The sequence below is a fragment of the Otolemur garnettii genome, unplaced genomic scaffold, assembly GCF_000181295.1.
Source record: "Otolemur garnettii isolate 467f Iridium unplaced genomic scaffold, OtoGar3 scaffold00017, whole genome shotgun sequence".
Taxonomy (NCBI): Eukaryota; Metazoa; Chordata; class Mammalia; order Primates; family Galagidae; genus Otolemur; species Otolemur garnettii.
In genome coordinates this window covers 20,709,063-20,719,879 of record NW_003852412.1, presented here as the reverse complement: position 1 = coordinate 20,719,879, position 10,817 = coordinate 20,709,063, and positions in this window count along the sequence as shown.

Genomic DNA, 10,817 nt, shown 5'->3' with positions numbered 1-10,817 from the left:
AGGTACCCATGTTTAGAAACACCCAACAGCATTCCATTCGATAACAATCTGTCCACAGTTTAGGCGAAAATCTTTACCTTATTTAGCTTTCTGCAATCAATGTCCACACTAACTATCCAACTTTATTTCCCAGATGGCCCTATGATAGCCACAGTCTTCTCACAGCTTCCCTGGCACATGTTAATTAGGTTGGTTTCATGGTCCTTTAAGATGCACCATTTTAGCTGCTAACATTACATTTTTGCTTTTCTAAATATTTTCTTCATTAACATTTCATATGTTCAATTCCATTGAAAATCCATCTATTCCAGTCAACATTAATCTTTCTCTCCCTTAAATACTATACCACTTGAATAGAGAATCGCTGTCTTTTACTTTAAAAAAATATTTAATAATCCTGGCAAGGAGTGTTCAGTATACATCACTGAACAAGTTGATTAATTTGTTTATTTAACCGTTTATTAACTTCCTCAAGTTTTTAGATCTCTTTCTTTTTTTGCCTATTTGATGAAGGTAAGAAATTTACCTTTCCTTTAAAACATCTTCAATTTTTTAAAAAGGAACTCAAGACCAATTTTCGAATGTTAGAGTAAAAAGGAATCACCTGGGAAATTGATAAAGGCAGCCAATTCCTGGATCTTATATCTAGAGATTTTTATTTTATTATTATTATTTGAGACAGAGTCTCACTATGCCACTCTCAGTGGAATGCTGTGGCATCACAGCTCACAGCAACCCCAAACTCTTGGGCTTAAGCAATTCTCTTGTCCCAGCCTCTCAAGTAGCTGGGACTACAGGCTGATATTAATAGCCACAATGCCCGGCTATTCTTCTGTTGCAGTTGTCATTATTGTTTAGCTGGCCTGGGCTGGGTTTGAACCTGCTACCCTTGGTGCACGTGGCTGGTGCAGTAACCACTATGCTACTGGTGCTGAGCCATATCTAGAGATTTTGTTTTGGTATATATTTTAGTTTCCTTTTGCTGTTGTAATAAATTACTATAAACGTAGTGGCTTAAGTAACATAAATTTATTACCTTAACATATCTGCAGGTTGGAAGTTCAAATATGTCTTACTGGGTTAAGATCAAGGTATTAGCAGAGCCATGCCCTTCCCTGGAGGCTCCAGAGGAGGGCTGTTTTCTTGCTTCTAGAGGGAACCACATTCTTTGGGTCAAAACTCCCACTCTTTATCTTCAAGCCAGACACATTGCATCTCTGCATCTTTCTTCTGTAGTCATATTTTCCTCTCACTGATCTCCTCTTCGGTTGGTCATTCAACTTTTAAGAACCCTTGTGATGATGACTTTGGACTCACCTGGATAACCCGGGCTAATCTCCTATTTTAGGGTCAGCTGACCAGCAACCTGACTTCCATGTGCAGATTGAATCTTCCTTTGCCAGGAAATGTCACATAGTTGCTGGCTTTGAGAATTAGGATGTGGACAGCTTTAGGGGGCTGTTATTCTGTCTACAACAGTAGGATTGGGATGGTAGAGCTCAAGACAGAAGGCTTTTGCAAGCATCCCAGCTGATTCTAATAAAAACAATGAGGTTAACACCCAGAGAAATATTCCTCTAGATCAGCAGTTCTCGACCTTTGAGTTGCAACCCCTTTGTAACAATGAAAATACATCACGACATTAGGAAGATTGGGAACCACTGCTCTAGATACTTATGCATAACAACCATATTTATGCAATTTTGGAATTCAAACAAACATAGACGTGGTTTAGGAGTTGGTTTAAACAGCAGATTAGATACAAAGAGAAAATTAAAATCAGACTCCGATAAACACAGTTATCTAGAAAGAGCTGTTTACACAAGAAGAGTCGCTGGTAGATTTCTTGATCTTTGTAGGTCTTTTGCAGGATGGTAATGTAGTTTTATAATCAATTTCAAGACACATTTTTCAGCCTGAATATAAAATACCAGAAGGATAGCTAGAATATAATTTAAGATGTGAAATTAAATCCATACTTAGTTTTCAGACTACTTGGTTGAAGATTCTTTGACCATATGTGTGTGTGTGTGTGTGTGTGTGTGTGTGTGTATTGAGTAGCCATTCTAATGCTCCTTAAATAAAACTACATATATATACATATACACATATATACACACACACAGATGGATAGCTATATCATTCACATGACATCACGACTACCCAAGGGATTATAACAAACGGGTCAGCAGATGGAGGTGGTCAACATAAGGAACTTCCATTGAGTACCTGAAGGAAATGTCTGGTTTATGAAAATTAGGTCAACCTAATGAGGTGGTTAATGTAGGGAGATGGTCAACTATGGAGGTCCCATTGTATTTTTAATAGAAATGTGAATACAGCTACTAATAAAGTATTATATGATAGTTTATTGATCCCAAATGATACCACCGAGCAGTGTTTTCCAGAAAGGTGGGACCCTTGCAGCTGGCAGCCCCTAAGGTGATGTTAAGAGGTACAAGGCGTGATTCATGAGATCCATGACATTACTCAATTCTGAATCCCATGAAGACAGAGTTATTTCCTCTGCAAACAACTTGGAATCCTTGTGATTATATCAAGTAGGAAATCTCTGTCTGTCTCTAAATTTCTCTAATCCGTCATTTTACCAAGGCAGAGCAGGCCTCTGACAGAGAGTTTTCATCAGGTAAGATACTGGGTAGAATATACTACTATTATTTTTACTCTGTATGTTTATATTTAATGTTACTTTCTACTTATGGCAAATCATTTTGGTTTTCTATTTGTGGTGGTGACATGAAATTTTTCTTTATGTAAATGTATTAAGTAAAAAAAAAAAAAAGAGATTCAATTTGAGAAAAAAATACTGTAGTCTGGTGATACTAAGATGAGGCCGAAAGTGAAAAGGAAACAGAAATGACTGAAGATTGGCAAACACAGGAATAGAATCGTAAGAAAGTTGATCTAATTTTCTATAGGAGATCCTGCCACTAACTCACTAGGTAACATTAGGTTACTTAACATTTCTGGCCCCAGTTTCCATGTCCTCTAATTCGGTGGTCCCCAACCCCTGAGCTGTGGACTGAAACATTTGTGGCCAGTAGGAAGTGGCAGGAGGTGAGTGTCAGGGCAGCAAGCAAAGCTTCATCTGTATTTACAGCCTCTCTAGTGCTGGCATCACCATCCGAGCCCTGGGTCCTGTCACATACCCCACGCCCCAGTCTCTGGAAAAATTGTCTTCTAGTGAAACTGGTCCCTGGTGCCAAAAAGGTTGGCGACCACTGCTTTAATTGAATAGTTTGAGCTAGATAATTTCTAAGGTATATTTTAGTAACAAAATCTAGGATATAATTATAATCTTAGTAAAGCTGAGGGTGACAGTAAGATAAATTTTGTTGGATGGAAATATTTTCAGGCTAGTTAGATTTTGTGCCTCTGATTCTGAAGTGAGTCTCTCCAGGACCACAGTGATCAAGTCACCTATGTTTATCATTGGTATATTCCATCTTTCTTTCTATAACTTTTCCTTCTTCTTATTTTCCTTTTTTCACAAGTAGCCAATTTCTACTTGATTCTCTGGTTTTCCTGAAGAATCCTGAGGTTGTAATAACCAGCACAATCTCACCTTCCTAGAACTTCTGTCTCTCTTTTCTTTCTACGCAGAGTTGACCAGTACATCATCTCCAATCACATTTCCTGACAGAAAACTGCTATTGTAGAATGCAGTCTGGTGTGCATATCATCATTGAAGAGTTACACAAGAGCCTAATGGGTTATCCTCCCCTGGAATATTAAGTGTGTTTTAGCTGTGTACCCTTAGTCCAATGAACCATGAGGTGACTCTGTAATAAAAGAACATCAGTACTTGGAAGAAACATCGTAAGAAAGCTGATCTAATCTAATCTAATCTAATTCCAGAACTTGGAAGTTCTGATGTGGAAGAAATTTTGAGTAGCCAATCTAATGCTCCTTAAATAACACCACTTAGACAGCTATCCATGTCATTTACATATAAGAAATTCAAACTCATCTTAGTACAAGTCAAGGAGAAAAATCTTGGGTTAGGAAGAGTACATCATATACCTTCTCTTCTTTCAAACAATGCCTTTACAAAAAGAAAAAAAAAAAAGGAAGAAAGAAAGGCAGAGAATCTTTGTTAATTGCTATATTCCCATGTTTTAGGGTTTATATTTATATGAATATATCCTCAAGCTTTCTGGAAGGTTCAGCTTCCTTAGAATTTTATTGAAAGATTCCATCTAATATACATCAGGGTCCACGTGTTGTTATTTATTAGAAAGTAGAAATGAAAGTATCCGTTCTCTTCTTGTCTTAATTTTAGTCTAGAATTTCTAGTCCTGGCACTACTACTGCCCCCACAAATACTTTTTTATTTTTAAAAAGAACCTTCTCTGCCCCAAGGCTAATCCCAACATATTCCTGTCACATAGGTATAACAGCCTTCAGGTATGGATGGCAAAATATTTGTCAGAAATTCTCCTTGTTGTTTTTGGCATTCACTCAGACCACGCCTCTGAAGAACTCACTAGACCAGCAGTTCTCAATCTGTGGGTTGTGACCCCTTTGTAACAGGGAAAATACATCGCTGCATTAGGAAGGTTGAGAAACACTGCACTAGACAATTTAAAGCAAGGCCATTTCGAGACATATATTTCACTATGCGTTTCTCTTCCCCCTGCTAGTCAAAGGTTGATTTTGTTTTGAGTATTCGTATGAATTCAGCCTACATTTTTGTCGGGCTACACTGTATGTGATTTTGCTTCTACTGTGCTAGACAGTTGTTATTTTTTCTTGGTTGGCTGGATTCCCAGGAGATCCTGATATTGCAAAAACAGGTTAGCTTGGTTTAGTTCATGTCTGTCAAGTTCAGGTTCTTTGGGTGGAGGAAATAATTTAAATGAATCTCATTCATTCTGACACAGCTCCATCAAAGGCTGCTTACAAAATGAGACATATGGATTTCGAAATCACCATCATAGATGTATACCACGGCAAAATCTGCTGCCAATTTTTCGTTTCCTTTAAGTGTCTATTTTTTGTCAAGTCTAAATTCTACCTTTCCCCCACACTATTTAATTCCCCAACTCTAGAATGTGATAATTCAATAACTGGTTCTGTATACTCCTTTGTTTGTTCAGATGTGTGTTTTCATTCATATTTAAGAAAAATATTACAAATATAAATCATCAAAAATACAGATCTTGTGTAAGTATCACCTCCAAAAGGCATTGGCAATGGAAAAAGTCGTCTCTTTCCCTTTTATGTCACCTGTTATGCTAAACTTTAACTTCATGGCAATGAATTGTTCTTCAGTTATAACCAGACTAGGGGAACAAGTAGGTGGGGGAGAAGTAGAACTGGGAGATGTTACATTCACTCAAAATGGATTTAAGACACTACAAGTCAGCTTGGCACCTGTGGCTCAAGTGGCTAAGGCGCCAGCCACATACACCCAAGGTGGCGGGTTCGAATCCAGCTGGGGCCTGCCAAACAACAATGACGGCTGCAACCAAAAAATAGCCGGGTGTTGTGGTGGGCGCCTGTGGTCCCAGCTACTTGGGAGGCTGAGGCAACAGACTTACTTGAGCCCAGGAGTTGGAGGTTGCTGTGAGCTGTGATGCCACGGCACTCTACCCAGGGGGACAGCTTGAGACTCTGTCTCAAAAAAAAAAAAAAAAAAAAACACTACAAGTTTGGTTTATCATTATTATTATTTTCTGTTCTAAAATTTCATTCCACTGGCCGTAAAACTGGATTTTCTGGGACTGTTTAGCCAACTCAGAGAATTCAAGGTTAGGAAGGTTAGTTTTCCTCAAGTACATTAATCATAAAATAATGACTAAGAGCTTAGTTTTGGTTATCTGTGCTTTTAGTCTCATTCTTTTTTTGGATAAATGTGAAGAAAAGTTAAAGTAGAAAGACAAAGAAATAGCAGAACTCTGATTGTCTCAGAGTTTATTATATTAAAAAAAATAAAATTACCAGTTAGCTGAATTATATATGGTACTATAAACTTTAGAGTTTGACTCCTAGGCCTGATTTAGTGGGCTTGGTAGGCTAATTAGGCACCAATGAGTTTGACACTTTGGGGGATAAGTAATAGAGTGTGTCAAAAAGCACATCCTGAATACTGTCTTGCTCCATCATCTCCGACAGGTCACTTCACCTCCCTTTCTCTCAGTTTTCTCATTAGTAAAGTAGCAAAATAATGCCCCCTCGTAGATGGGGGAGGGTTACTGTGAAGATTAAAGATGATGAATATGAAATGCACAGTGTATGGCAAGGTCAGTGTTTTAATTAAATGTTACTTGTAATGATTCATTTTAAGTAAGAGTAAGTTGTACGTTTAGCCTGTAGTTGGGAGCATCATTATCATTGTTCAAATCAAAGCCAATTTTCTAGTACTTATTAGCCCTATGGCTGGACATTTTTTTCTCCTACTGTAATAGTGTTGGAGCCATAAACCTTCCGTTTAATTATATGTTATGCAAGTGGAGCAATTAGTAATGGCTTTATAAAGATTACAAATCTATTTATAAAATAAATTACCTATATAGGATTACTTTCCATATGCATTTTCTTACACTGGTACCTGATTACTTTTAAGGCTCACAATGCACTTAGAGTTCTTTCTGTGAAAATCAACTGACAACTGCCAGTAATGCATCTGATGCAAAGTTGTTGATCTCCATTATTACGTATAGTTAATCAAAAATAGAAAAGAAGTCTTTCTCTTCCTAGGACTTATTAGTCACCTTGCTTGATATTTGTTAACAGTCCAAAGAGTATAGCATATAGACTAATTCCAAGATACAGTAATCTACTGATAATTCTCTAACGAGCTCATGACAAAGATAGTAAGGGAATAGTGCAAGACGGATTCCTCTGTAGAGCATAATGCTTCCATGAAATCTCTAGGAAGTCAGGGGTCTCTGTTTTGTTAAATTCGGCACTCCCAGGGCTTCAACCACTTCCTGGCATGGAACAAATATTGAATAAATATTTGTTGAATAGACGTATTATGACATTAAGAAGCAGTTTTTTGGTGTCTATTTAAGTTTTATTTCTTAAAGCCATCCCAACATAATATATGAATTTGATATTAGCACTTAAAGAATCATTGAATAGGGTGGCACCTGTGGCTCAGTGAGTAGGGTGCTGGCCCCGTGTACCGAGGGTGGTGGGTTCAAACCCTGCTCCTGCCAAACTGCACAAAAAAATAGCCAGGCGTTGTGGCAGGTGCCTGTAGTCCCAGCTACTCTGGAGGCTGAGGCAGGAGAATCACCTATGCCCAGGAGTTGGAGGTGCTCTGAGCTATGTGACACCACAACACTCTGTCTCTACAAAATAAAAAAAGAATCATTGAATAAAAATTGCACATTTGTTATAGAAACGTAAGCATCTTTTGGGGGACAGGGTCTCACTCTGTCACCCAGACTGAGTGTAGTGGCATGATAATAACTCACTGTAAGCTCAAACTGCTGAGCTCAAGTGATTTTCCTACCTCAGTCTCTTGAGTAGGTAAGACTACAGGCTAATGCCACCATAACTGGCTATGCTTTTTAATTTTTTTTGTAGAAATGGAATCTCACTATTTTGCCCAGCCTGCTCTCAAATTCCTGCCCTTAAGAGATCCTCCCATCTCAGCCTTCCAAAGCACTGGTATTATAGACACGAGCTACTGTGCCCAGCCAGAAAGGTAAGCATTTTTATTTTTTAAAATTTTTTGCAGTTTTTGGTCAGGGCTGGGTTCAAACCCGCCACCTCCGGTATATGGGGCCAGCGCCCCACTCCTTGAGCCACAGGCGCCACCCAAAGTAAGCATTTTTAAAGTACATCTTATCTGTCTGAAAAAAATTATTATGGCATAGATTTTCCCCAGAAAAGTAATAAAATGTAAGAATTTTAAAGTGTTCAGTTTAAATTATTTTGGCATATGCTGTATTTTTCTTTGTTTATATGTATAAATGTATACATATATTTACTATATATGTGCTCAGAGAATACATACCAAATATATGATATATGTACATATGTTTATGTATATCTACTTATATATACATACCTATTAAATACTTAAGGGTACTACCCAATTACTTGACAGTGTTAAGAAGATACTCTATAAATGAATACTTATTTGAAGAGATTTGTCACCATGTTCCATTGGTAGATGCTGAGTATTTTGTGACTAGATGCATCTGACTTACTGAACTCCAAAAAGGAGTAGGATGGCCAACTACACAGAGGTAATACCTGTGTCTTCTATAAAGAGGAACCAGAACAACAAGTAGATAATCATATTTTGAACAGATCATCTAGGAGTGGATGCTAGGATTTACCAGAGTGACAGGAAGTACTAAAGTAAGGAGAAGGTTCAAGGAGGCTTGTCTGACTGGGGACCGGCTGAAAGCGAGGAAAAGCTCCTTGATGCACGGGAACAAGGAGAAATCTCCAGGGCTTCACACCCTAAAACAGACTTTTATAGTCCGGCTACAGGAGAAGCCTTGATCCATGGGGCCTTGTGCCTAATAGGGAGCTGTCTATAGAGATTGCACAGAGATGGTGCACCGGAAAGGGAATCCCCACAAAAAACCACAGGCTTAGAGCATCCGCTGGGTGCAATTCTGAGAGCCTAGATACCAGGGAACTACAGGTGCAAAGGCTGCTGCCCTGGTGCTCTAAGGAGGGAGAGAGGAGGCTGGAGACTCCCATGCAACTCTGGGAAAGTCCCTGCCAACCTGTCACAGCTGCTGCTGAGACTGAGGCAGGAATGGATCATACTTTCCAGCTTCTTGCTCATGCGGCCTGCCTGGAAGGGACCCTAGCCTCTTTGGTCACAGGTCAAAGGTGCCATTTGGAAAGTTTAACAATGGAATGCACCCTGCCCTTCGGCTGAAATTGTTGCCACTACCTCCTAGCCGGGGAGGGAAAGGAAGGCCAGGCTCTCTGACACACACCTGGAACAGGACCCTCTGCTCCGCTCTGGGCTGCTGTGGGACTGCAATGTGAGCAGATTGCAATTCCCACAGCGTTTTGCGCACACTTCTTGCCTGTGAAGATTCTGGCTCTCCCTGGTTGCAGACCCAGTGCATCATAATGAAAGTTTAATGCTGGGCTCTGTCTAGACCTTGGATGAGTTTAGGATGACACAGCAGCTGCTACCGCCTGGCCAAGAAGGGACATGGAAACCAGGCTTTGCTATGCTTACCAAGGACAATACCCAGTGCCCTAAAATGGGCTGCAGTGAGACTGAGACACAAGTGGACCCCGCTTTCTGCAGCTTCCTGCCCATGCTGTATGCCTGGGTGGGGATTGACCCTATATGGTTACAGCCTACCCCCAGTGCCATTGTGCAGGTTTAACACTGGGCTGAGTTTGAGGTGATGAAGCTGCAGCTGCCATCCAGCTGGGGAGGGACAGGACAAACCACTGTCTGCTAAGCACAGCTGGTACCATTCCCACTGCCCTGCTATGGGCAACTGTGGGACTGCACACTAGCCACCCACTCCACTGTAGCCACAGGTAATGCCAACACAGACCCTTCTGGTCCCAGGTGGTTGCTCCATCATCCTTACTGCCATTACCCACATCATGCTACCCTCCCAGTGGCTTGAGAACTTGCCCACACAACTGGCCCACTCCTCCCACTATGACCTTTTAGCTTTTGAACAAACCACCTGGATGCCTAATAATTGGCCCTGTAGAACCCAATAACAACAATGCTAGTATAAGCTGCTACGGGGCCCAGAAACAGCCACATTCAGCAAAGTAGGCTAAGAACCAGAATACATATTTTTCTTTTTCTTATTGTTTTGGGTTAATTTGCGTGTACAAAGAAATAGGTTACACTGTGCATTTTTTAGGTAGAGTCTCTCTTATCATTGTGTCCCACCCCCAAGAGGTGTGCCATACCCCCCCCCCCATGTGCCCATTAAGTGGGAGCGCACTCTTCCCTCTCTTTCCTCCCCTGGCCCCACTTCCTCATTCCCCCTCTCCCCACCTTGAGTTGATTTGAGTTTTTCTCTTATATGGACATGTATTAGATCATCAATGGGCTTCATATTAGAATTGAATATGTTGGATTCTTGATCCATGTGTCCTCCATTCTTGTGATACTTAATTAAGAAGAATGTGTTCCCCATCCATCCAGGTTAATAAAAAGATGCAAAGTCTCTATCTTTTTAGTGGCTGCATAGTATTCCATGGTATATATATACCATAGCTTGTTAATTCATTCCTGGGTTGGTGGACATTTAGGTTGTTTCCATGTTTTTGTGATTATAAGTTGAGCTGCAGTAAACAATCTAGTGCAAATGTCCTTATGATAAAATAATTTTTTTTCCTTCTTCTGGGTAGATGCCTAGTAATCGGATTGCAGAATCAAATGGGAGGTAAGAATAGATATTTTTCAAAAGAAAACAAAAGAATGGCCAATGAGCATATGAAAAAAATGTTCAATATCATTAACCATTAGAGAAATGCAAATTAAAACCACACTGAGATATCATAGCAATCAGATAGCTACTATAACAAAAACAAAAACAAAACAAAATAACCAAAAAAATAAAAAACCTGTAAGTGTTAGTGAGGGCTCATAGAAAGTGGGATTCTTATATGCTGTTGGTGGTAATATAAATTAGTGCAACCACTGTGGAAAACAGGATAGAGATTTCTCAAGGAACCAAAAACAGAACTACTCTATGATTCAGCAATCTCACTTCTACTGAAAGGAAAATAAATCAATATATAAAAAAGATACCAGGCTTGGTGCCTGTGGCTCAAGCGGCTAAGGCGCCAGCCACATACACCTAAGGTGGTGGGTTCGAATCCCCAGC